Genomic DNA, 6,644 nt, shown 5'->3' on the forward strand with positions numbered 1-6,644 from the left:
TTTCAAAGATGCTCTTAGAAGTAGAAGAAGGTTTTTGGTCACCAAATGCCACAAAGAAAAGGTCAGAGAATACTCTTTTGAGTAGTATATTTAAATTGGTATGAGTTTAACAGATATGAGTCTAAGAAACAAAAAGATAAATGGTATGACAAATGCTAACTTAAGGACAGAGTTATTAAGGGTTGATAAACTCATTCCATAAAGAAACCAATGTTTTCTTCCTATTGATGTTTTCTTCCTTAGCTTTCTTCAAATAAAATACAGAGCTATATGACTGAAATTTGAAATATATAAAATGAGAAGGTTCAACTAAATTAATTTTATGGTCCTTGTCAAGAACTTCGAAGGGTCTGAGATTTTACTATATATACAAGTTAACAAGTTAGTTGGCCACGGTTTCATAGATGCTGGCAGGAGACACAAAACTCCAGGCTCAGAGTCAAAGAAAAGTTTATTAACACCAGTAACATCAGTATTTATACCAGCTCCCTGAACTCCAATTCCCACTGGGTAACTTAAAGAAGACTAGAAGATCCACTGAGTAGGGTACATTATTAAGAGGGGAATCCTGAGTTTATCACTTATAATGGACAGTAATCTCTGGGGGGAAACACCATCTCTATTTTTTATGGCTGTTCACCATTTAGAATTATTTTTTAATTGAGATATAATTCACATACCATAACCCTTTCAAAGTAAACAATTCAGTGATTATGAGTACATTCACAAAGTTGTGCAACCATCACCATTTTAGAATGCCTGAAAACTTTCTATCACCTGAAAAATAAACCTCATTCTCATTAGTAGTTCTCATTCTTCCTCCTCTAAACCCCTAGGTTTAAACCACTAACTTACTTTTGTCTATGATAGGTTTCTTTCACTTACCATAATGTTTTCAAGGTTCATTCATGTCATAACATGAATCAGTTTATTTTTATGGCTGAATAATATTCATTGTATGGATATAACACATTTAATTTATCCATTCATAAGTTGATGGACATTTGGGTTGTTTACATCTTTTGAGTATTATGAATAATGGTGGCATAAATATTCACGTGTAAGTTTTTGTGAGGACATATAGTTTCTATACTCTTGGTTATATAACTGAGAGTGAAATTGCTGAGTCATATGGCAACTCTAAGTTTAACTTTTTTTTTTTTATTTTTTTTATTTATTTATTTTTTTTTTTTAAATTTTTTTATTTGTTTATGATAGTTACAGAGAGAGAGAGAGAGGCAGAGACACAGGCAGAGGGAGAAGCAGGCTCCATGCACCGGGAGCCCAACGTGGGATTCGATCCCGGGTCTCCAGGATCGCGCCCTGGGCCAAAGGCAGGCGCCATACCGCTGCGCCACCCAGGGATCCCTAAGTTTAACTTTTTAAAAAAACTGCCAAAATGTTGATCAATGCAGCTGCATCATTTTACATTGGCACCAGAAAGGGTTCTAATTTCTTTATATCCTTGACAACACTTACTATTTTCTGTTTTCTCAGTTGTAGCCATGATAGTGAGTATGAACTGATATCTCATTTTGGTTTTGATTTGCATTTCCTTAATGGCCAATATTGAACATATTTTCATGTGCTTATCAGCCATTTTAATATATTCTTTTGAGAAATGTTTATATAAATCCTTTGCCCTATTTTTACATTGGTTTATGTCTTTTTATTGTTGAGTAGAGTTCTTTATATATTCTAAATTCTAGACCCTTAATATTTTCTGTGGATTATATTTCGACTTTGTTGATGGTATCCTCTGAAGTACAAAAAGTGTTTCATTTTAATCAAGTTCAATTTATCTGTTGTTGTTGTTTGCTTGCCTTTGGTGTTTTATACATAAGAAACCAAAGTCAGGAATATTTACACCTCTGTTTTCACTTAAGAGTTTTATAAATTGGGGATCCCTGGGTGGCTCAGCAGTTTAGCACCTGTCTTTGGCCCAGGGCGCGATCCTGGAGTCCCGGGATCGAGTCCAACATCGGGCTCCCGGCATGGAGCCTGCTTCTCCCTCCTCCTGTGTCTCTGCCTCTCCCTCTATATCATAAATAAATAAATAAACCTTTTTTTAAAAAAGTTTTTCCATTTAAGTCTTTGATCCATTTTGAGTTAGTTTTTGTATGTGATGTGAGGTGGAGATCCAACTTAATTGTTTTTCATGTGTATATTCTGACTCAACGCCATTTGTTGAAAAGACTACTATTTCCCCACTGAATATTTCTCTTGTCAAAAATCAAGATTGAAAGTCAGTGCAGAATTGACAGTAAAAGGATGGTGTTCTAATTAGTGGGGTTAAAGGAGAAGTAGTCTTTGCCCTTGTGACTGATTGGATTAGGAAAATGGTTTCATTCCTAGAGGAAGGAGGAGGTCCTTACTTTTTTTGTTTTCCTCCCCAAGGTGAAAAATTTCAAGCTGAATGACAATTAGCACTAATCTGGCACTTTATAAATTGTGATGTAGCCTCGCTAGTCAAGCTGTGAATGTATATTGTTTGCACTTAATCCCTAACTATATTAACGTTCAGCGTTCAGCTTACTAAACTGCCTCAAATTCAGGCAAGTTATAATGCTTTGTTGTGCCTCAATAAAAAAGTTACATGCAAAAAAACAAAACAAAACAAAAAAAAGCAAATGCAAAACAGTGCCACATAGTGCAATCTGGATCTGCTTACACTGAGCCCAGTCCCCTGGCAAGAGGGGTCAAATTCTAACCCAGTAAAGATACCCAAGAACCAAGGCAAGAGGCTCCTCCTCCAGAAGACCAGCAGGAACATCTGGCTATTATCAAGTGTTCCGATCATAGAGAACTGCAAAACTTCATCTCTTAGGGAAAGCAGTATATAGTATTCATTCTTTTTTTTTTTTTTTTTAGAAAACCCAGGTTTTTTTTTAATTTTTATTTCTTTATGATAGTCACAGAGAGAGAGAGAGAGAGAGGCAGAGACACAGGCAGAGGGAGAAGCAGGCTCCATGCACCAGGAGCCCGACGTGGGATTCGATCCCGGGTCTCCAGGATCGCGCCCTGGGCCAAAGGCAGGCGCCAAACCGCTGCGCCACCCAGGGATCCCTATAGTATTCATTCTTTTAAAAATTATTCTTATTCTTCAGACTTTCAGTTTTATTTTTTTCAGCTATTTTCTTATCAATTTGTTTTTAAAGTATTTTTTAATTTTAATTTTTATATATACATTTTATATATATTGCATTTTTGGTTTCCTTTCATTGTATTCAACTTTATTTACATATATATGTGTGCATATATGTGTGTGTATATATATATATACACATATATATACATACATATATATATACACATATATATGCATATAAATTTTTCATTATTTTCTATTTTGGAATCTAGTTTCTTCTAACAAACAGACCAAAATATACCTAGGATCAACTTTACTGTTTTTGTTTTTTTATTTCTTGTTTTTCTCTCTCTTTCTTTTTGTTTCTCTTTTCCTCATATTTGCATTGTTTGCTTTTTTCTGGTGTCATTGTTGCTATTTTTGTCCTTTCTCTCCCTTTTGTCTATTCTTTTCTGGAAATAACGATGATATGGAGAGACCACCCCAGAAGAAAAACAGGAGGAAGCAGTCACTGCCAGGGATTTAATCAATATGGATATAAGTAGGATGTCTGAACTGTAATTCAAAATAAGTATTATAAAGATACAAGCTGGGCTTGAAAAAAAGCATAGAAGACACTAGAGAATCCCATACTGGAGAAATAAAAGAATTAAATCTAATCAGGTGAAAATTAAAAAGGCTATTACTGAAATGCAGTAAAAAATGGAGGCTGTAATTGCTAGGATACACAAGGCAAAAGAGAAAGTCAGTGATATAGAAGACAAAAGGATGGAGAACAAGGAAGCTGAGAAAAGGAGAGAAAAACAACTACTGCATCATGAAGGGAGGATTTGAGAGATCAGCAATACCATAAAGCAAAATAATATTAGAGTAATAGGGCTCTCAGAGAAAGAGGAGAGAGGGAGAGGGAGAGTGTGTGTGTGAGAGAGATATAGAAGCTTTTTTTGAACAAATTATATCTGACAACTTCCCTAATCTGGGGAAAGAAACAGGCATTCAAGTCCAGGAAGCATAGAGAATTCCCCTGAAAATCAACAAAAATAAGTCAACATCTTGAAATATAATACTGAAGCTTGCAAATTTCATAGATAAAGATAAAAACTGAAAGCAGCTGGGGGACAAGAGGTCCTTAACCTACAAGGGTAGAATCATAAGGCTGGCCGGAGACCTTTCCAAAGAGACAGGGCAGGCCAGAAAGGAGTGGCATTATATATTCAATGTGCTAAATGAGAAAACTATGCAACCAAATAATACTTTTTCATGCAAGGCTGTCATCCAGAATAGAAGAAAAGATAAAGAATTTCCAGGACAACAAAAACTAAAAGAATTTGTGATCACTAAACCAGCCATGTAAGAAATATTAAAGGGGGATCTTTTGAGCAAAGAAAGAGCCCAAAATTAACAAAGACCAGAAAGGAACAGAGAAAATCTACAGAAACAGTGACTATACAGATAATACAGTGACACTAAATTCATTTCTTACAATAATTTACTTTGAATGCAAATGGAGTAAATGCTCAAATTAAAAGATACAGGTTATCAGAATGGATTAAAAAACAAGACCCATCAATATGCTGTCTACAAAAGACTCATTTTAGACCCAAAGACCCCTCAAGATTGAAAGTGAGAACCAAGTGGAGAACCATTGATCATGCTAATGGACATCAAAAGAAAGCTGGGGTAGCAATCCTTATATCAGACAAAATAGATTATAAACCAAAGACTGTAATAAGAGATGAACAAGGACACTATATCATAATAAAAGGGTATATCCACACAAGAAGATATAATAATTGTAATTATTTATGCTCCTATCTTGGGAGCAGCCAGTTATATAAACCAATTAATAACAAAATTAAAGAAAAACATTGATAATAATACAATAATAGTAGGGAACTTTGACAGCCAACTTCCAGCAATGGACAGATCACCTAAGCAGAAGATCAACAAGGAAACAAGAGCTTTGAATGACACACTGGACCAGATGGACTTCACAGACATATTCACAGCATTTCATCCTAAAACAGCATAATACACGTTCTTCTCGAGTGTACATGGGACATTCTCCAGAATACATCACATACTGGGTCACAAATCAGGTCTCAAGTGAACCAAAATATTGGGATTATTCCCTCCATATTTTCAGACTCTAATGCCTTAAAACTTGAACCCAAGCACAAGAGAAAATTTCTAAGGACCATAAATCCATGGAGGTTAAAGATCATCCTACTAAAGAAGAAATGGGGACTACTGTAGTCTCACAAAGGTAATGTTAGAGAGATAGTATCAACTATACTTCAATTAAAAACAGAAAGAGGGCAGCCCAGGTGGCTCAGCAGTTTAGTGCCACCTTCAGTCCAGGGCATGATCCTGGAGACCTGGGATGGAGTCCCACATCAGGCTCCCTGCATGGAGCCTGCTTTTCCCTCTGCCTATGTCTCTGCCTCTCTCTGTCTCTCTCTCTCTCATAAATGAATACAATCTTAAAAAAAGAAAGTCCCCATTGGATTCTTCCTGGACAGAAAGGCGCTTAGCAGGGAAGTCCAGCAGAATCACAGGAGGGGAAGGGACACCTCCAGTCTCCCAGAGTCACTAATAGAGGAAGTGTGCCTGGGGGAAAGCGCAACCCACACCACAGGCAGATATCGGTAAAAGGCTGGAGCACACACCCAGTGGGGCATTGGGGAGAAGCCGGCCCGTCAGGTGGGTGGCTCCGGACAGAGGGGTCTGTGCCCTGCTGCCTTTGGGAGCCGTGGTCCCAGGAGCCCGATTCTAGCAGCCCAGGACCCTGGATCCCAGAGTCCTGAGTGGACATAGCCCAGGATCCTGCACTCCCCCAGGGATATGCAGAAGCGGGGATGGTAAAAGACAGTGAGGACTCTCTTGCCGCTGGGTGCCCCAAGCTGTGCAGATCAGTGCCCTCGCCACCGGAGCATCTAGGCCAGTGTGGACTGGGAGCTGCGGTGGTTACTGCAGGGAGCTGACTCCAGGGCTGGAGACCTGGCCGCCACCAGTGTTGTCCTTCCTCCTAATTTCATCCAGTGCCTGGGAGGGGCAGGCCAACAGGGAACAGAGGCCTCAGGGGGTAAACGGCTCCCATTGAGCCCGGCACCTGGCAGGAGTTGGGGCATCTCCCCCAGGTGCACATACCTGAGAATCAACACAGTGGGCCCCTCCCCCAGAAGACCAGTTGGAAGAACGGGGAAGAGAAAGTTATTTTTTTTTAAGATTTTATTTATGTATTCATGATAGACAAGAGAAAGAAAGAGAGGGAGAGAGAGAGAGAGAGAGAGAGAGACAGAGACAGAGACATGGGCAGAAGGAGAAGCAGGCTCCATGCAGGGAGCTTGATATAGGACTGGATACCAGGACTCCAGGATCACGCCCTGGGCTGAAGGTGGCACTAAACCACTGAGCCACCCAAGGATCTCTGAACAGCAAGTTCTTCACCAGGCAGCGTTGGAAAGCTCCAGGGGAAGTTGAGGGATTTACAGTATACAGAGAAAGAGGTTACCCCTCCTTTTTTTCTTCCTTTTTCCAGTACAACTTGCTTTTA

The sequence above is a fragment of the Nyctereutes procyonoides genome, unplaced genomic scaffold, assembly GCF_905146905.1.
Source record: "Nyctereutes procyonoides isolate TBG_1078 unplaced genomic scaffold, NYPRO_anot_genome, whole genome shotgun sequence".
NCBI lineage: Eukaryota > Metazoa > Chordata > Mammalia > Carnivora > Canidae > Nyctereutes > Nyctereutes procyonoides.